Genomic DNA, 22,411 nt, shown 5'->3' with positions numbered 1-22,411 from the left:
CCCACACTGCTCCTGTCTCAGTGGCTACACTGCCTGGCTGGCAGTAAGTGTGCGATGACGTCATTGCACACCCGCAGTGTCGGAGGCAGAGCGGGGAATGATGGGAAATGGAGTGTCAGCTGAAGTTCTCTCCTCCATCATTGCTTTAAACTGTACCAGCAGATGCCGGTATATGTCTCACAGGGGCCCCATAGTGGCTGCATGATGTGCTGCTAGCTAAGGGCCCCTGGGGGAGCAGGGGCCCTAGGCAGCTGCCTGCCCCTAATGCCGGCCCTGCCTGCAGGGGCCCTCCAGAGCCTCAGTGTACCGTACCGTGAATGGGCCCCCCGTCTCGCCAGGGCCCCGTCACTTGCCTGGGTGCGCCGGGTGCTGATGCTGGCCCTGGACATGAAGCTCATCTAGAACTTGTGCAACCCTTTGGGTTGTAAAGGACTTGGCACACTAAAGTGGGACCTCAGTTGGGTTTCCCATGATAACAGCTCACAGTTGTTACCGTAAGTTGTTAATTGAGATGTGTGGTAAATATGTTTTTTGTGAATAGTAGTCAAACCAACTGGGGATGGAACAAGTAAAAAATGTTCAATGAAGAAGAGAAGCAGAAGGATAGGGCAGGTAGGTCAGGATCAGCATACAAGCTGGTTAGTAACCCACACAAACAGAAACTACTAAAACCCTGCTGTTTAAGCAAGGAGTGATACGGTGGGGAGTATTTGAAGAAAACTGGGTTAGCAGAACATTGTGTTACTCACCTGTCCCAGTTTTAAAGCAGTGCTCTCCATTTTCTTCCTGCTTTAGCCTGCTCTCTGTTCTACTGAGTGTTGGGTTAACTTTTCACGGTAATACGGCATGCTCCTGTGGTATCACAGTGTCAGGCCAGATCATGCTACATCACTTGGTAACTGTTCTATGGCATTGGCCAGTTTTTCCTTGAACCTTGTGACAAACCAAGCTCTGCAGCATCGATCTGCTATACCTCTGTGTCAACTCAGCACTGAACTCTGTGACAAACTCAGCTGTGCTACTTCTGATACTTTGCTGGGTAACTCTGCTTATCATTGTGCAACTCAGCTATGCCTCTCTAGTTCTTCAAAGCTAATTCAAGTCTGCTATGTTGCTAGACAAACTCTGCCTTTGAAACCACCGTGCGACTCAAATTTGCTTCATTGGATCTAATGGCTCCTGTTTGTGCCTCATGTTGCTTTTCTGTCACAATAGCTACCATTTTCCATATGAATTTCCCTGCTGGACCAAAGTAATCTTTTTATGCTGCAAGACAATTGCACATCTGGACCAAGATCTTTGAGGATCCACCTTTCTATGTGAGCCCCAGGTGTTGAGAGTGAGTAGTGAAAGAGGAATATGAGGAGAACCAAAGGGCAGAGCCTGGATACATGTAGAAGAACATTGGATGACCAACATCGGTCATTGTGTTTACCTGTCATGCTGGGTGAAGGATATGTAAGTGCACAACAATGGGAAAAGGGAAGGGGGAGCTCAAACACTAGGGAAGTGGGGAGTGGAGACACTTAGGCAGATCGAAAATCATCCTGTCTGCCTAAACGTCCCTATATAGGTTCTGCACCTATAGCTGAACAGGAACTTAATCCCTGCCTGACCCTAGCGATAGGCCCTACATAGGGAGGAGACAGGGAGACACTAGTCAGTCCCCACTAAAACTAAAGAGAGAGGGAAGACGGATGGGTGTAAACAATTAGGTTGAGAAGACAGCAGTGATGTCACGGCAGCAATCTTCCAAGGGTTCTCAGGGAAATACACTAACCGACTGCTAGAACTTCCAACAAGACTGAGACAAGTATAAACTAACACCAAAACCGTGCTGCAGAAATTTAATGTATTTAAACCTTCAGCACAGGTGTGTGATTAGCAGTAGAAGGTAGAGGTAACTATTGGATCCTAGAGGAAGAAGGATATTGCTCCATAAAAGAGATACAAAAATCAAGAAGTTGCTTGAGGTAAAATCAAAGACCTTCTACAGTCGGATCCAGCATGACTGTCTGTCACCCCTGCACACCCGTGATAATACTGTTCACAGCTTCATTCAACATAAGGCCAAATCAGCTTTTGATATGTTTTGGAGTATAATAATTGAAAATAGGGATGACAACCAATTGATTAATTTCTACATTGACCGTCTTGTGTAAAGTACTCATGAAAAACATAACAACATTGAATATACTAATATAATCCAGAAAAAAATTGACAGTATTTAAGTATTTATTTTTACTAAAAAGGTAGTGGTATTTAATTTACATGAGAATAAATCTAAATGAATAATAATTTTATTAATATTCGAGCATTTAGTAATTTGTAGTCCTGGCAGTATATTATCTATGAAGAAGGTTGATATAAATGAATGTAAAGCTTAATGATGTATAGCTCCCACACCATATCACTATGGGATTCAGCTAATGATTAGTTCATTTTAATTTTCGAAGATTAAAAGCAAAGATGGTTGCTGCATAGAGAATGTGCTAATTATAAGCCAGAAGCATCAAATTAGCATTTTGCCTCATGGTTAATTTATCTAATTGATATATTTTACATGCTTTGTTTTTTATTAAATGTTGCTTGTTTGAACTGTGTATATATAGGGTCAGAATTAGCCACACGATACCAAAATACTGTATATCCTATTACATGCCAAGGCTTGTATTACAACGTCATGTCAAATTTACAAATTACATTTTTTCTCGTAAGCAAAACACAGATTCTCATCAGTATGCAGGATCTAATTTTCATCTATTTTTGGTCTTGGTCTCCATTTTTACCATTCGTGTTTTATCTGATGGAGTTTCCTGACCTTTTCCTAAAATTAGTAGGTAAAAATGAAAAATGGCATCCATGAACTGTATGTCTTTGTGGACCCCTGCAACCGAAAGTCTACTATGCGCCCCAAAATAAACCAAACTTGAACTTTCTTCTGTATTTTGGTTCACAAAAAATGGACACATCAATAAGGCTCAGAGACTTAAAGGGGCATGTATCTATCCATGAAAAATGCAGATATAAGGCTACGTTCACATTTGCGTCTTGTGATGCAGCGTCGTCGACGCATAACGACGCATGCGTCATGCGCCCCTATCTTTAACATTGGGGGCGCATGTACATGCGTTGTCATGCGTTTTTGTGAAACGCACGAAGCATGCGTCGTTTGGCCGCACCTGGCGGGGCGCGGTCGACGCTACATGTTGCATTTTTGTAGCGTCGTAAAAACGCGTGCGTCGCACTTGCGTCGCCCGTGCGTCGTAATTGCGTTACAATCCCCATTGAAACCAATTGACAACGCACGAGACGCAAGTGCGTGCGTCATACGTGCGTTGTGCGACGCATGCGTTGTTAAATAAAATTACCAAAAAAGTGTCTAGACTGTGTCTAGACAGTGAAAAAACATCCCCCATATAAAAAGATAAAGTTTGCATTGTTTGTCACTTTGGCTCCAGCATACCACAGAGACCAGACCTACCAGAGCTCATCATCTGCTTTCAAGAGATGTAAGTATAGAATGATTCTGGGCATTTTAATGTTTTATTTTAAATTGTATTGCAAGTTGTGTATGTAGTTCTGCACTGTAGTGTATATGGACATTGGTGTATTTTTATTCTGGTTGTGATGTATGGCGTTCATTGTCTCCGGCCTTGTTGATTTTATTGTAAAGTATGGTGGTGTATCCAGGATTGACTTTTCTTTTTTTTTTTTTTTTCTGAAATGTATTGTGCTGTTTATTTTGGGTTGTTCTGTGCATGCAGTGGTTCCACTGTGTTTTTTTTTTTAATATAAATATTTTCTGTTATAATCAGGTTTTGAAGAATTTTAGGGCTTCATATGTAGTCGTACTCTTTTTATTTTGTTATTTTTTTCTATTGTAATGTATGGCGGTATGGTTTGCATTTTCTTGGGCCTTTTTGGAAATCAATGTTATAAAATTGTGGCATAAAAAATCTTTGTCTTTTTTGTGTAGTACATAGGGTCTGTTGTTTATTTTTTTTGTTATCTTTCCTGGGACTGGTATTATGCTTTTGCTATACTCTGGCATTGTGTCGTCTCTGCCATTGTTTTTTCTTTCAATGTATGGCGGTGTTGTTTGCTCAGCGCTTGTTCAGTTGGCATTGTACTGTGAGTGCACTGTTCGTTGTGGTTGTAATGTTAATGTATGGATTTTTGGATTTTGGATATTTTCCTATATGTGACTCTGTATTGTGCATAGTAAATATATATATATTTTTTTCATTTTAGAATTTCATCGTGTTACAATGGCAAGTTAATCGAGCCACACGACACCGCTGGCGAGTCCGGTGAGTACATGATCTACTGTTGCTTACTATTCGGTGTCATTTGTAGACGTGTCACTCAATTTTTTAAAACTATTTTCCAGGCTTCTTCAAGTGAGGAGGAACAGAGCCAGCAGGAGCAGCGACCTCAGGGCCAAGCTGTGGTGGCAAGACGGCGAGTAAGTATTTTTTCAAACAACCTAGTCCAATTTTTTTTTTTAACATAATTTTTTTCTTTTTTTTTTTTGGAGGGGGGGGGGGGGGAAGAAGGGAGGGAGACCAATTTGTATTTATATTGCAAACATTAATGTTTTCCTATTATTCTAGGTTTCACAACGGGACCAAGAAGAGGGCATTGATGTAGATGTCATGGTAGCATCAATCCAGGAGCGAGGCCCGTTGTGGGACCCCCGTGACCCCCGGCACGCGGACCAGGTGGTCTGTGGGATGGCTTTGACAGCGCTTCACCCACTGACCAATCTAAATTTGGTAAGTATTGCCAAAATGCCGCTCTGAACCATCAGGCCAGGATACACAACCGTCTGTGATGTGTTCTACTTTTGTATCATCGCACACGGTTGTGTTATCAATAAAAGTTTCTCTCAAACTAATTGTTTGCCTTTTCCACAGTCAAAAAATTGAAGACCAGATGGCGCTCCATGAAGGACCGTTTCAATCGGGGCCTGCGGAAGGAGGGAGAGGCTCGTAGTGGTGCTGCAGCGGCAAGGTCAATACCATACAAATACAACAGGATTCTGCAGTTCCTGAGACCGGCCCTTGGCCGCCGACAGTAAGTATTACCTATTCCCACACATCGTGTACTGTCCAACATGCATATTCACGTAATATATTCCCCAGCCATGTAGTTTATTGCCCATCCATTTTTATTACATTGGCCAGTGACGTAGTATACAGCACACAGACACATAGTATATTGGCCAGCCACTTGCAATATTTCATTGTGGCGTAGTATATTGCACATCCAGGTTTATCACAGTTTCCAATAACATTAAAATAATTGACACGGGAGACCTTGTAGTCCACGGCAGGTTCTGTACCCAGGGTTGGTCTGATCGCAGGACCTGTGATGACGTCTCGGTCACATGTCCGTGACGTCATGACAGTTCCGACGATAAGCGTAAACCATGGCGGCCGTTACAAACGGCAAACATGGTTGAGTATAGCTTGTTAATTTTTTAACACAAAAATTTTTCAATTTTTAATATTGATGCATCATCGGCAGTGTCAATAGTAAAAATTTGGTTACATCTTAACGGCGGCAACGGTTACCGCCAGTAAGTGTTTATCCATGACAGAAGGGAGTATGCGGGCGACAGGCATTCACTGCGGGGAGTAAGGAGGACTGTGCCGGGCGCTGATTGGTTGCGTCAGCCATGACAGGCAGCTGGCCGTAACAATCAGCAAATAATACCGTTAGGACTGACAGACGGAACTGACCCTTTACAATTATGTAAAATTTTAATGTTACAGTGTGTGATGCAATGTTAACTTTTTATTACACACATGAGGTGGCGAATGTGAAATGTTATATTTTGTATACTAATGTTTTCCTTATGTTTTCACAGAACACACAGCAGCACCCTCGAGCCTGTTCGTCCCTCTGGAGCGGTCCTTCGTGAATCGCCATCTGGACCGTCACAGCCATCCCACAGCGACAGTAGGCTTGCACCACCATCTGGAGAACCGGCAGCCGGTCCATCAGATGTTCCCCTGGCCGAGGCCACTGGCACTCCTTCCTTCAGGTTTTCCCGACAGCGTCAGCGGGCCTCGGACAGGCCGCTACTGCCCGAATTTTTCCATTTCAGCACGGTATTCCAGAATTGTTTCAAGGCGCTGGGCGATAGAATGGACACTGCTCTGTCCAATATCGACCGACGCCTTGAAAATATGGAATCCGAGCTCTCGAGGCCGGCAAAACATTTCTTTAGTGCCATTGCGAAGGGCATGGTGGAACATCTTACGCCGGAACTCCAGATTTCGGTGATGCAGGCCTGCAACAATGCGTACGTGACTGCTCTGCAGCAGGCTAGGATCATGTAGTCAGCGACTACGATGCCCGTAGTACCATCGCTGGCTAGCATGACTCCGACTCCTGCTGCAGAGCAGCCACACCGAACTCTGCGTGCCGAGGGCCACCGCCGCCGCCACCGACACCATAGAACAGAGCCGCAAAGTCCTGCTCCTGCAAGGCCTTCAAGGACCCACAGACGGCAGGCGGAACAACAGCCAGAGGGAGAGAGGAGACGGGCAAGAACATCACCCACTACGCCTGCTCTGGCTGCTCCAATACCTGCACCGAGCTCTCGGCAGGGGTCACACATAACGATTTCGTTAACAATATAATTGATTTTTATGACGTAGCAACGATATCGTTAACGAAATCTTAATGCGTGACAGCGACCTACGATCATGCCCCTGCTGGTAGATCGTTGGTCGCTGCGAATGATCAGGACCTTTTTTTGGTCGCTGATCACCCGCTGTCATCGCTGGATCGGCGTGTGTGACACCGATTCAGCGATGTCTTCACTGGTAACCAGGGTAAACAGCGATGTCTTCACTGGTAACCAGGGTAAATATCGGGTTACTAAGTGCAGGGCCGCTTAGTAACCCGATGTTTACCCTGGTTACCATTGTAAATGTAAAAAAAATAAACAGTATATATACTTAGATTCCGGTGTCTCCCACGTCCCTCGCCGTCATCTTCCCGCAATGAGTGACACTGAGTTACGGCCGTAAAGTAAAAGCAGAGCACACCGGTGACGTCAACGCTGTGCTGTGCTTTTGGCCCGGCACAGTGCGGGAAGCTGACGGCGATGGACGTGGCAGACACCGGAATCTAAGTATATACTGTTTATTTTTTTTACATTTACAATCCTAACCAGGGTAAACATCGGCTTAAGCGGCCATGCGCTTAGTAACCCGATGGTTACCCTGGTTACACAGGACTTCGGCATTGTTGGTCGCAGGAGAGCTGTCTGTGTGACAGCTCTCCAGCGACCACACAACGACTTACCAACTATCACGGCCAGGTCGTATCGCTGGTCGTGATCGTTGGTTAATCGTTTAGTGTAACAGTACATTTGGCTGTTAAAATGTCATGGACTCAACAGTGTTTTATTATTTTTAAATTAGATTAGATTTTTATTAATCACAAGAATTTTACTTACAGTTACAGCAGGATAAAGTACAGTATCTACATTAAACCATTTGATCTTGCCATGACACGCGGCCAACATCAGAAACAAAATATGATGCAAATTGATCCCTCATCTGAGCAATTTCCAAAGTTGTCCTCAGAGGATGATCTTGGAAATCGGGCAATGGGTTTGGTATGGGTTCATCTAGTTGAACGTTGACTCTCTCTTTGGCAATAACATAATTGTGTAGAACCACACAAGCCTTCACCACCTGATCAACTGTCTCAATTTTCAGATTTATAGCGGATCCTAAAATCCGCCATTTGGAGACAAGGATTCCAAAGGCGCACTCCACAGTTCTTCTGGCCCTGGACAGTCTATAATTAAAAATCCTTTTTGTGTGGTCCAAGCCCCGACTTGAGTACGGTTTCAGAAGGTTGGCAGACATTTGAAATGCCTCATCACCAACAACCACAAATGGCATTGCCGGGCCTTGGGTGTTGGGAAGAGGTCTTGGCTGGGGGAAATTAAAATTGTTCTCATACAATCTTCGGCCCATATCAGACTCCTTAAATGTCCAGGAATCATTGGCATGGCCAAACGCTCCAATGTCCACGGCAAGAAACCTGCAGTCCGCACCTGCAATGGCCATGAAGACGGTGGAAAAGTATTTTTTGTAGTTAAAAAACAGCGAACCACTTCTTGCAGGCTTTGTAATCCTAATGTGCTTCCCATCAACTGCTCCAATACAGTTAGGGAAGGAACACACTTGGTCAAATTTTTGGGCGTTGGCCTCCCATAACTCAGTTGTTGGGATTGGTAAAAATTCCTCACGGAGATTGTCCCACAATGCGCGGCATGTGTCGGCAATAATACCCGAAAGTGTAGAGACTCCAATCCGAAACTGGAAATGCAGGGATCTCAAGGTCTCTCCGGTAGCCAGGAAACTGCCAAGAAGAAAAATAAATAAATTTAATTAAAGTATTTACATTGTTTTAAAATAAAATTACATTTACATCCCTCCCACACCAAAACAAAAAAAAAGGTTAATTAAAAAAAGGGCACAACATTTAAAGTCCTTCAAATAGCTGCATTACGTACCGTAGAGTCACCAGGAGACGTTCCTCGGTGGAAATTGATCTCCGGAGCTGCGTGTCCTGCCTGGTAATGGCTCCTTCCACCCGACGCAGAAGATAGCGGAAGCTGTCTTGAGACATCCTGGTATACTCAAAATATTTTTCCAAGTTCTCATTTAGCTCACCAAACAAGCAATGGTAGGCTCCACGGCTCTCTCGGACTTCCACTATAGGGTGTAGCCAAAAACGCCGATGACTCCTTCTCCGTTGTTTATCTCTTTTCCTTTGTTCATGAAATGCAATAGCGTAAGCATTAGCCATGGCTAAATCCAGCTCCATATTGAGGTAAATGCTCTCCATGGGACGCTCCATCTTGATGCTGTAAAAAACACGCAAAATGGGAGGAATTCATGTATGCCGGGGTATATATACTAAAATACCATTATACCCACCCTCTTCTATCCATTGGTGGTCTTTATCTAGTGTCTAGACACTAAAAATGACCTCATTGTTTGACAACGCATGCGTCGAAAAACGCTGCGTTTTTTTTAAAAACGCACTGAAACGCACAAAAAAACGCAGCGTTTTACGACGCATGCGTTAAACGCATGCGTCGAAAACAGTGCGTTTTCTGGTGCGTTCCTATGCGTCATGCGTTGCGTCGACGACGCTGCGTCGCAAGACACAAATGTGAACGTAGCCTAACACATACGTGAGACTCCAATACATGATTGTGATCTTGGTATAGAGACACCCCATTGATTCCCAGTAAATTGCTAATTCTGCAGTATCTACTCATGTATTACTAGTAGATAGGGCCTCATGATTTGATAGGCTGTGGGATATGGCAGACACGGAGTCTGCTGGTAGGTCTCCGGCCGCCATACCAACCCATTGGCAGTCCGCTATTGTGCTGTAGGGGGGTGCCAATGGGTTGATAAAGAAAGATCTCCCCCTATCAAACTCCTCACATGCCAATATCATGATGAGTAGCAGCATTTATTGGGTTAAAGTGCTGTAACTGGAGCTAGTCCTGGTCCCAGCACACTCAGCAGGAGATGAGCTCGGTGTAACAGCTTGCTCCTACTACAGATGGCGCGGCCAAAACTCCTGTGCCATCCCTGAGACGTATCTGTACATCTAATTGCAATCTGGAATTTGAGTGATGCCTATTTGTGGGAAGGGTTCTTTTTATAATATTTATTAATGACCTGGTAGAGGGCATACAGAGTCAAATTTCATTATTTGCAGATGATACTAAACACGGCACAATAATCAACAGTGAGGAGGATAATTTAATATTACAGAGGGATTTCTATAAGCTGGATACTTCGGCTGAGAAATGGCAATTAAAGTTTAATGTAGATAAATGTAAGGTCATGCATTTGGGCCGAGGTAATAAAATGTATAATTATGTACTAAATGGGGAAACACTGAGTAAATCTGTCACTGATAGAGATTTGTGTGTATAGATGGATGGCAAACTAAAATTTCATGACCAGTACCAAGCAGCTGCTACAAAGCCAAATAAAATCATGGGAGACATTAAAAGAGGCATAGATGCTCGTGTCAAGAACATAGTTTTGCCTCTATACAAGTCCGTATTTAGAATACTGTGTACAATATTGCTCTCCAGTGTATGCGAAGGACATAGCTGACCTAGAGCGGGTGCAAAGACGGGCAACAAAGGTTATTAGGCGAATGGGTGGACTCCAGTAACAAGACAATCTATTAAACCTGGTTATTTGGTTTGGAAAAACAAAGGCTTAGAGGCAATCTTATTACAATATACGAATATAGGAGTCGACAATACAGAGATCTTTATATTGATCATATTACACCTCATCCTGCAACTGAGCTTCCTCTATGTATAGACCAGTGGTCCCAAACCTTTCTTACCTTGAGAGCCACATTCAGTTCTGAGAGATGGTTGTGAGCCACAGCCCTGATTCCCGATAAATTGACAGTCAAAGTTTCCCACAGAAAGCACCTTGTGCCACTCTTCCTTGTTTTCCGTGAATTCGAACTTTACCCTCATTTAGAATTCTCACATGAGACATTCCCATCAAACTATCGCAGCTGGGTGGAATGACTCTCTAACTAGCAGTATCTTCCTATCTCCAACTTACCACATTTGTCCCCCCACCACCAGTATATGCACATCCAGATCTGCTCTTCTGTGCAGTGCTACTCGTAAAAGTCAACATCTGGAGATCTTGTCTTCACAGCCATTTGCTAGACTTTGTGCTAATGCACCAAGTTGGCAGACAAACAAGAGCCACACAACATAAGCCCGTAAGCCACAAGATTGGGATCCCTAGTTTAGAGGAAAGAAGGTTTGATCATAATCCCAGGTGGCAATTCTTAACTGTAAGAGCAGTGAGATTATGGAATTCTCTGCCACAGGAAGATGTCATTGTTGAATCACTAAACAAGTACAAGAAGATTTGGATGCCTTTCTTAAAAAACGTAATAATTACAGGTTATTTTGTAAATGGGACATTGATCCAGGGAACTCGCCTGATTACCATATGGGGAGTTAGGAAAGAATTACCCCCAAAATTAGGCAATTTGCATCTGACTCGTGTTGTTTTGACCTTCATCAATAGTTTTCACAAGGGGCTTGATTGGCAGATTGGATTGTGACAAACTATATGTTTGCTATGGTATACAACGTTCACAATAGTTTGTGAAAGCACAATAATTATCTCTGCATTTGATTAAACAGGTTCGGGAGAAGCACTATGGCTGCCATCTGCATCTTTTACTTTGTCTCTGACCCTGTAATCCATAAAACAGTTATTATGTTGTCTGCAAAAACACTGAATTATACCATGTTAATCAAGATGTAATCTCTTGCCCAAGGGCATATCTCACAATACATTATTTCTAGATTATTGCTGTCACTTATGTGCTATACAGTGTTAGCATCTAGAGTACATTTTCATTGTTTTTACAATTCATTTGTTTTAATTGCTGCTTTATATCAGAAAATACAATAAGTCTCATCAGGGAGGGTACACCATTGTTTTCAGTTTCAGCAAAAATGATTTCAATACTTCAAGGGATAGCCAAGACTTTACAAGACAAATCACGCTTCCTACTAAATTCGTTCCTAGCTAATTTGTTGTGTCTTTTCCTGCCTGTGACCGGCATCCTTTATATTATAGAGTTCAGAGTTTTTGAGTAGTCTTTCAGAGAGGGCTCACTTCAGAGGAATTTTTGCAATGTGGAAGAAAAAAATGAACCTTTAACTTTTTTTCACAAAAAGTATAATTTAGTCCCAATTTTTTGTTATTTTCACAAGGGTAACAGGAGAAAATGGACCCAAAAATTTGATGAGCTGTGAAAATGAAGAAATCACATTTTTCCACAAAAATGCATTTGCATTTTCACAAGGGTAACAGAAGAAATTTCACTGTAAAATTTGTTGTGCAATTTCTCCTGAGTTCGCTGATAGCCAATATGTGGAGGAAAACTACCGTTTGGGCACCCGGCAGGGCTTGGAAAGGAATGAGCGCCATTTCACTTTTTGAATGCAAAATTTGCTGGAAAACTTAGCGGGCGCCATTTTGCGTTTGGTAAGTCCCTGATGTGCCTGAACAGTGTAAACCACACACAAGATACCACATTTTAGAAACTAGAACCATCGGGGAACCTATCTAGATGTGTGGAGAGCACCTTTAACCCCAGGTGCTTCACAGAAGTTTATAACGTTGAGCTGTGAAAATTAGTTTTTCACCAAAAAAATTTTTAGCGCCAACTTTTACATTTTCACAATGCTAACAGAGCAATTGCATCATATAATTTGTGCAATTTCTCCTGAGTACACCGATACTCAATATGTGGAGTAAAACTACTGCTTGTGTGCACGACAGGGCTTAAAAGGGAAGGAGCGCCATTTCACTTTTTTAATGTAAAATTTGCTGGAATAATTAGCGGATTCCATGTTGCATTTGGAGAGCCCCTGATGTGTCTATACAGTGGAAAACACTCACAAGTGACACTATTTTGGAAACTAGACCCCTTAGGGAGCTTATCTAGATGTGTCATGAGCACCTTGAACCTCCAGGTGATCCACAGAAGTTTATTACGTTGAGCCTTTCAAATAAGAAAATCACATTTTTCCATAAAAATTATTTTAGTCCCAAATTTTGCATTTTAACAAGGGTAACAAGAGAAATTGCACCATACAATTTATTGTGCAATTTCTCCTGAGTAGGCAGATACACAATATGTCAAGGAGAACTACTGATTGAGAGCACCGCAGGGCTTGGAAGGGAAGGAGCACCATTTGAATGTTTGAATAAAAGATTTGGTGGAATAATTAGCGGATGCCATAAAGCATTTGTAGAGCCCCTGATGTGCCTACACAGTGGAGACACCCCACAAGCTACCACATTTTGGAAACTAGACCCCTCAGGGAACTTATGCAGATATGTGGTGTGTCTATACAGTGGAAAACTCCCACAAGTGACACTATTTTGGAAGCTAGACCCCTCAGGGAGCTTATCTAGATGTGCGGTGAGCACCTTGACCCCCCAGGTGCTCCACAGAAGTTTATAACATAGAGTCATGAAAATAAAAAAATCTAAATTTTTCCACATATGATATTTTAGCCCCAAATGTTACATTTTCACAAAGGTAACAGGAGAGAATGGACCCAAAAATGTGTTGTGCAATTTCTCCTGAGTACGCAGATACAGAAAAAGTGGGGGAAAACTATTGTTTGGGCTCACGACAGGGCTCCGAAAGGAAGGAGTGACATTTTGGAACCCAGATTTTGATGGAAAGGTCTGTGGGTGTCATGTCACATTTGGAGAGCCCCAGATGTACCTAAATAGTGTGGAAAACCCCCACAAATGACCCCATTTTGAAAGTTAGACCCTCAAGGAATTCATCTAGATGTGTGGTAAACACCTTGAAGACACAGGTGCTTCCCGGAACATTAATCTGTGAAAATGAAAAAAATTGTATTTTTCCCACAAAAATGTTGTTTTAGCCTCAATTTTTTCATTTTCACAAGGTTAACAAGAGAAAATAGACCCAAAAATTTGTTGTGCAATTTCTCCTGAGTACCCCATATGTGGTTGAAAACTACTTTTGAGGCAAAGTGCAAAGCTCAGAAGGGAAGAAGTGCTATATTGGAGTACAGATTTTGTTTGGCTGGTTTCAGGGTGCCAGGTCACATTGGTAGAATCCCAGAGGGGAAAGAACAGTAGAATCCCCCATAAATGGCCCCATTTTGCAAATTAAATCTCGCAATGCATTTATCCAGGGGTGCAGTAATCATATTGACACCACAGGTGTGTCACAGAATTTTATACCATTTGGCAGTGAAAAAAAAATTTACATTTTTACCACCAAAAGTTTGTTTTATCCCCAGATTTTACATTTTAACACTGGGAACTTGGTAAAAATGGCATCAAAATTTGTCCCACAATTTCTGCTAGACGTAGAACTACCTGATATGTGGCTGTGCAGTAATGCTTAGCCATACAGCGAGACTCAGGAGGGAAGGAGCACTATGTGCCTCCTGGAGCGCAGATTTTTCTAGAATAGTTTGCAGACTCCATATACAGAGCCCGTAAGTGCTATAATAGCTGAATCACACCTCAACTGACTCAATTTTGGAAATTATACCCCTTTGGGAATTTATCTACAGGTGTAGTGACTATTTTGACTCAATGGGTAATTTCCAGAAACCAGCAGCAGTGGATGTTGCTGAGTGAAAATTGCAAACTGCCGTTGTAGTGACTAGTGGGTTGCAGTGCCCAGCTCATGCTTCTGGAGACATCCACCTGTAAATTAGGCAGGCTCTCATCGCTACAGTAATGCCAAACATGTGGACACTAAATGTGGTTTAGACACACTGTGGGGATCAGAAGGGAGGGAGTATTTGGATTTGGAAGCACAGAATTTTCTGAAGTCCTTTTGGGGGGCCAAGGAGCCATAGCGATTTTCCAGAGCCTTTGTTCTATCAGTAACATGGAAGCCCCCTATATTTCCATTAACAGATGATGAAGTGGGGGCTTTTTTTTGTGGATTGAGTTGAAGTTTCTATTGGGAACATTTTACATAAAGTTTGGGATCACATTTATCCAGCGCTCTATGCTGACCACTTATATTGGGGGTTTCATCTAAATCTCTGAGTGATGTGATTCAATTGAAAGCCCTCAAGGGAGCCACTCACTATAATGAGGCAGCAGAGTTACTCTGGACTCTGTCTGTCTTCGCTGGATCACTGGTCAGACTGCGTCCACAGTGCCTCTATCTGTCTCATTATAGGATATGTTCTGCTGGAGATACAGTCTGAATCACGTATTTCAGAGATTTACATGGAAATCCCAGTATAAGAGCTCAGCGTAGTGCGCAGAATAGATGTGAGCCGTGCCTTACTGTGATCTTTGGGGGGGCAGAGTAAAAAAATTAACAGCAGGTGAACAATTGGTTTTATTTATTTTTTACGTGGTTTATTGTATAAGTAATTAGACGACTATATTCTTCGAGTAGGTGCGATTATAGCGATACCAGATTTATTGCCTTTTTTGTTAGGCAGCTTTCACACACTAAAACACGCTTTTTATTGCTAAAACAAGTTTTTGCATCACCATATTTAGATAGCTGAAATGTTTCCATATTTCGGCTGAGTTATGTGAAGGCTTGTTTTTTGCGGGACACGTTGACGTCTTTAATGGTACCATTTTCAGGCAAGTTAAATGTTTTGATCGCCTTTTATTCCGTCTTTATTACGTTTTTTGGAAGGCAGAATGAACAAAAACCAGCAATTCACGTTTTTGTTTTTTTTTAATACCGTTCCGTGCGTGGTAAAATTGATAAGGCAACTTTATTCTTCAGGTCAGTATGATTACAGCGATACCTCATTTACATCTTTTTCATGTTTTGGTGCTTTTACACAATAAAAACTATTTTATAGGAAAAAGAATTATTTTTGCACTGCTTTATTCTGAGAGCTGTAACTTTTTTATATTTTTTCACTGACAGAGCTGTATGGGAGCTTGTTTTTTTGGGACAAGATGTTTTCAGTGATACCCTATTAATTTACATTCGTCTTTTTGATCGCACTTTATTCCACTTTTTGTTTAACAGCAGGATCATAAAGCATAGTTTTTGGCCTTTTTTTATGGTGTTTACTGCAGGGGTTAACTAGTGGAACAGTTTTATAGATCGGGTCTTTCCAGATACAGCGATACCAAATATATGTACTTTTTTGTTTATTTTTTGCTTTTACATAAATAAATGTATTAATTGGATTAATATTTTTTTCATTTTTGTTCCTTATTTTGTGATTTTTGTTTTTAATATTTTTACAATTTTTAATAACTTTTTAAAACTTTTTTTTACATTGTGCCAAGATGAGACATAACCTTTCCAACGACTGATCACTGATATAATACTCTTCAAAGTTTCTGCATTGCAGCGCATTAGATCACAGTCTCAGAGATGGGGAAGAGGTTTGTCAGCTTCTTCTCTGAGCAGGAGCTTACAGGCCACTGTCCCTGGGTGACCATGTGGCCATCTTTTGGCCCATGGTCACCATGGATACCATTAGCACAACGTGATTGAAATCACATTGTGTAGATGAGAGCAGAGAGGGAGCTCTATCCCTCTGCGATGCTCCTCGATGTCGCGGTCAGAGGTATCAAAGGGGTTAAATGCCCGCAATCGGTGCTAGAACTGATCGTGGGCATTGCTTCAGGGTGTCAGCTCTCATACAGAGTTTTGCTGACACACTCCAAATGCCAAGTAATGAAGATTATTCCCCCTGCTAAATTGTCATGTATGATTATCTCTACCCAGATTGCGCCAGTTGCACGACTACTAGACAAATATTAGGTGTTTTAAGTGGAAAATAGCAGAGAGCTGCAGTATGGACTTCCAATGATGAGAACACCAAGGTGCCTGCCTGTCTGCCTTTCACCTGCCCTCCCTCCTATTAAATATCTCTCAACTAAATCCCCACCTAACAAACAAAAACAAGTAATCTTGAGAGTCTTCAGCTCTTAAAAGAGCTTTTTGGAATAAATAACACTCACAATAACTGTAATTGCACTGATCAGAATACTGCCTTTCACCCTCCCTGCTATTAAATCTCTCACTATATCCCCACCTAATAAACAAAAAGTAATCTTGACAGATTGTAACTCTTAAAAGAGCTTTTTGGAATGAATAAACACTCAGTATAAACTCCTATCACTCTCCCTGTACTACTTTCACTTTCTATACTCTCCCTACGCTATTTCCAGCTGTAATGTGTGCAAGATGGTGCCATCAGCCTTTAAATAATCCCTATGATGCTGGAAGGCCAGCCAATCACAGTAATGCCACATCAAAGATGGCGCTGGCATTACTGTGATTGGCAAGCCAGCCCAGCATGTTCATTGGCTGCAAATAAAGCCCCAAACATGCTGGGTGGGTCACTCGAATATGCATAATTACTCGACGAATAGAAACCCCAGTGTAAGCACTCAGCGCAGAGTTCACGATAAATGTGGGCCGAACCTTTCTGTGATCTTTGAAAGGCAGAATGAACAAATCAACAACAGGTGAAGAATTGGTTCTATTTATTTTTTACGCCATTCCTCATGCGGTATAATTGATTAGACGGTTTTATTCTTCGGGTCGGTGTGATTACAGCGATACCAGATTTGCATCTTTTTTTGTGTTTGACTGCTGAAAGACCCTTTTTATTACAAAATAGCATTTTTAAATTGCCATGTATTGAGAGCATTTTTTTTGCCGAAAGAGTCATGTAAGGGCATGTTTTTTTTGCGGGATGAGTTGATGTTTTTATTGGCAACATTTTTGCGCGCATAATATTTTTGGATCACTTTCTATTCAGCTTTTTGGGTGGCAGAATGAACAAAAACCAGCAATTCAGGATTTGTTTTTTTTATGTCATTCACCGTTTTGTAAATTTGACATTGCAGCTTTATTCTTTGGGTCAGTACGATTACAGCAACACCACATTTCTAAAAAAAAATAAAAAATTATGTTTTGCTGCTTTTATGCAATAATGCAATAATAACTATTTTATAGAAAATAATTATATAGAAAAGAATTATATTTGCATCACTATGTCCTGAGAGGTATAAGTTTTATTTCTCTGCTGATGGAGCTATATAGCAAGATTTTCAGCGATACTATTTTTATTTACATTCGCTTTTTGATCACGTATTATTCCAGTTTTTGCTTGGCGGTATGATGAAAAACAGTGTTTTGTCACTTTTTCTTTTTTTACGGTGTTCAATAAAGGGGTTAACTTGTGTGATAATTTTATAGATCTGGTCATTCTCGATGCAGCGAGACTGTATATGTGGTCTTTTTTGTTCATTTTTGTTTTTACATAAATATACATACCGTATAAAATCGAGTATAAGCCGACCCGAGTATAAGCCGACCCCCCTAATTTTGCCACAAAAAACTGGGAAAACTTATTGACTCGAGTATAAGCCTAGGGTGGAAAATGCAGCAGCTACCGGTGAATTTCAAAAATAAAAATAGATGCTCCATACCGTTCATTATGGCCCCATAGCTGTGCCATATAGTGCTCTGCACCGTTCATTATTGCCCCACAGCTGTACCATAGAAAGCTGTGCCATATAGTGCTCTGCACTGTTCATAATTGCCCCATAGCTGTGCCATATAGTGCTCTGCACCGTTCATTATTTCCCCATTGCTGTGCCATATAGTGCTCTGCGCCGTTCATTATTTCCCCATAGCTGTGCCATATAGTGCTCTGCACCGTTCATTATTGCCCCATAGCTGTGCCATATAGTGCTCTGCACTAGGGTTGAGCGAAACGGGTCGATCATTTTCAAAAGTCGCCGACTTTTGGCTAAGTCGGCGTCTCATGAAACCCGATCCGACCCCTGTGCTTGTCGGCCATGCGGTATGCGACTTTTGCGCCAAAGTCGCGTTTCAATGACGCGAAAAGCGCCATTTCTCAGCCAATGAAGGTGAACGCAGAGTGTGGGCAGCGTGATGACATAGATCCTGGTCCCCACCATCTTAGAGAAGGGCATTGCAGTGATTGGCTTGCTGTCTGCGGCGTCACAGGGGCTATAAAGGGGCGTTCCCGCCGACCGCCATCTTACTGCTGCTGATCTGAGCTTAGGGAGAGGTTGCTGCCGCTTCGTCAGAAGCAGGGAGAGCGTTAGGCAGGGTCCACTAACCACCAAACCGCTTGTGCTGTAGCGATTTCCACTGTCCAACACCACCTTCGGTGTGCAGGGACTGTGGAAGCTATTTTTTTTTTTTTTTTTCCTCAGCGTTGTAGCTCATTGGGCTGCCCTAGAAGGCTCCCTGATAGCTGTATTGCTGTGTGTACGCCACTGTGCAAACCAACTGCTTTTTTCAAAGCACATATCCTCTTGTTCCTTTCTGCACAGCTATCTTTTTTGTTTGTCCACACTTTTTATTTAATTTGTGCATCAGTCCACTCCTATTGCTGCCTGCCATACCTGGCTTAGATTACTGCAGGGAGATAGTAATTGTAGGACAGTCCCTGTTTTTTTTTTTTTTTGTGGGAGATTAAGATTGGCATTTCTGCTACAGTGCCATCCCTGTGTGTGCCATCTCTCACTGAGTGGGCCATAGAAAGCCTATTTATTTTTTCCGTGATTTGTGTTCTAAATTCTACCTCAACACAAAAACACTACATCAATCAGTGGTAGAAAAATATTGGCCTCAGTCAGGGCTTGTGTGCCACTGCTGTGTGTGCTATCTCTCATTCAGTGGGCTATAGAAAGCCTATTTATTTATTTATTTTTTTTCTTATTATTTGGTTTCTAAAGTCTCCCTGAAAAAAAAAAAAAAACAGTGGGAGAGTAATATTGCCCTTTCAGCTTGTGTGCCAGTCTTGACTCCTGGGTGTGCCACCTCTCTCTCATTCAGTGGGCCATAGAAAGCCTATTTATTTTTTTGGTTTTTTTAATATTATTTGGTTTCTAAAGTCTCCCTGAAAATAAAAAAAAAAAACTTAAAAAAACAGTGGGAGAGTAATATTGCCCTTTCAGCTTGTGTGCCAGTCTTGACTCCTGGGTGTGCCACCTCTCTCATTCAGTGGGCCATAGAAAGCCTATTTATTTTTTTTAAAAAATATTATTGGGTTTCTAAAGTCTCCCTTAAAAAACAAAAAATACATAAAAAAACAGTGGGAGAGTAATATTGCCCTTTCAGCTTGTGTGCCAGTCTTGACTCCTGGGTGTGCCACCTCTCTCATTCAGTGGGCCATAGAAAGCATTTTTTTTTTTCCTTGATTTGTGTTCTAAAATCTACCTCAACACAAAAACACTACATCAATCAGTGGTAGAAAAATATTGGCCTCAGTCAGGGCTTGTGTGCCACTGCTGTGTGTGCTATCTCTCATTCAGTGGGCTATAGAAAGCCTATTTATTTATTTATTTTTTTTCTTATTATTTGGTTTCTAAAGTCTCCCTGAAAAAAAAAAAAAAAAAAAAACAGTGGGAGAGTAATATTGCCCTTTCAGCTTGTGTGCCAGTCTTGACTCCTGGGTGTGCCACCTCTCTCTCATTCAGTGGGCCATAGAAAGCCTATTTATTTTTTTGTTTTTTTTAATATTATTTGGTTTCTAAAGTCTCCCTGAAAAAAAAAAAATAATAAATTAGGTGGGAGATTAATATTGACATTAGTGCTTGAGTGACAGTCCTGCGTGTGTGTCATCTCTGTGATTTTGTGCCACAGAAAACAGAGTGTGTAACATTGTGCCTGATTTTCCTTGTGGTCTCACCAACCTGTTAAGGGATATTGAAATCATACTGAAGTTATAGCTCACCGTGTAAGTTGTTTGACAGCAACAAATAAAGTTACTTTGGTTAAGATTTTAAAACAATGAGGAAGTCTGGTGCAAGAGGTCGTCGTGGGCGTTCATTGTCAGCTGGTAATGATGGTAGTGGTAGTGGAGCATCAGGTGGTCGTGGGGATAAAAATATTCCACCTAAGTCTGGAGCTGTGGAGCCAGTTTCGTCGTCAGGCTACACAAGGCCTCGAACGCTCTCTTTTCTGGGAGTAGGAAAACCGCTTTTAAAGGCGGAGCAGCAACAGCAAGTTTTGGCTTACATTGCAGACTCAGCCTCTAGCTCTTTTGCCTCCTCTTCCGAAACTGGTAAATGTAAAAGCAGCGCGTCGCTTGTGGATGTTCACGGTCAGGGACAAGTCGCTTCCTTGTCCTCCTCAGCAAAAACTACAACAAGAGAGAAGGATGCAGCAGGCGACACAACGGGTCACTCCATGGAGCTCTTTACACATACCGTCCCTGGCTTAGAAAGTGAAACATTTAACAGGCCATGCCCATTACAAGTAGATTCTGACATGGAGTGCACTGATGCACAGCCACAGCCAGAGTACTATGCTGCTCCTTTGACTCAGACCACCACATTGCCCTCTCAGGGTACAGATCCACAATCAGACCCTGATGAGACTATGTTGCCCCGCCACGAACGCTATACCACCGACCGACACAGTGACACAGACGAAGTTGCACACGAGCTCGAAGAGGAGGTAATAGATGACCCAGTTATTGACCCCGATTGGCAGCCATTGGGGGAACAGGGTGCAGGCGGCAGTAGTTCAGAAGCGGAGGTGGAGGAGGGGCCGCAGCAGGCATCAACATCGCAACAGGTTCCATCTGCCGGGCCCGTATCTGGCCCAAAACGCGTGTCAAAGCCAAAACCTGTTGGAGGACAGCGTGGCCATCCGGTTAAAGCTCAGTCTGCAATCCCTGAAAAGGGATCCGAGTCTAGGAAGAGTGCAGTCTGGCATTTTTTTAAACAACATCCAACTGATCAGCGCAAAGTCATCTGTCAAAAATGTTCAACTAGCTTAAGCAGAGGTCAGAATCTGAAAAGTCTAAATACTAGTTGCATGCATAGACACTTAACCACCATGCATTTTCAAGCCTGGACTAACTACCAAACGTCCCTTAAGGTTGTAGCACCCTCGGCCAATGAAGCTAGTCAGCAACGCAACATCCCTTCCGTCACTGTAAGGCCACCATTTTCCGCACCACCGGCAGTATCTGTGCAGGTTTCTTTGCCAGCCAAAAGCAGTCAGGGTCAGGGAACCACCAGTTTTGTAGGAGGAAATATTGCATCTAGGGCACCGGCGGAAACAATACCGTCTCCAACCGTCTCTCAGTCTGCCATGTACACCGGCACACCCGAAAGTTCCACGATCTCCAGCTCTCCAGTCCAGCTCACCCTACATGAGACTCTGGTTAGAAAAAGGAAGTACTTATCCTCGCATCCGCGTACACAGGGTTTTAACGCCCACATAGCTAGACTAATCTCGTTAGAGATGATGCCCTACCGGTTAGTTGAAAGCGAAGCTTTCAAAGCCCTGATGGAGTACGCTGAACCACGATACGAGCTACCCAGTCGACACTTTTTTTCCAGAAAAGCCATCCCAGCCCTGCACCAGCATGTTAAACAGCGCATCGTCCATGCACTCAGGCAATCTGTGAGTACAAAGGTGCACCTGACTACAGATGCATGGACCAGTAGGCATGGCCAGGGACGTTATGTGTCCATCACGGCACACTGGGTGAATGTGGTGGATGCAGGGTCCACAGGCGACATCAATTTAGGGACAGTTGTGCCTAGCCCACGGTCTAGGAAACAGTTGGCTGTAGGCGTTCGCACCCCCTCCTCCTCCTCCTCCTCGTCCTCCTGCAGAAGCTACAGCTCTTCCACAGAACGCAGTCTGCCAACCACTCCATCGGCAGATGACACTGTTGCACACCAGTTGTCCCATTATGGGCCAGCTACTGCCAAGCGTCAGCAGGCTGTATTGGCTATGAAGTGTTTGGGCGACAACAGACACACCGCGGAAGTTCTGTCCGAGTTCT

This window comes from Ranitomeya variabilis, chromosome 1, assembly GCF_051348905.1.
Source record: "Ranitomeya variabilis isolate aRanVar5 chromosome 1, aRanVar5.hap1, whole genome shotgun sequence".
Lineage (NCBI taxonomy): Eukaryota > Metazoa > Chordata > Amphibia > Anura > Dendrobatidae > Ranitomeya > Ranitomeya variabilis.
Note: the sequence above shows the minus strand (reverse complement) of the source record.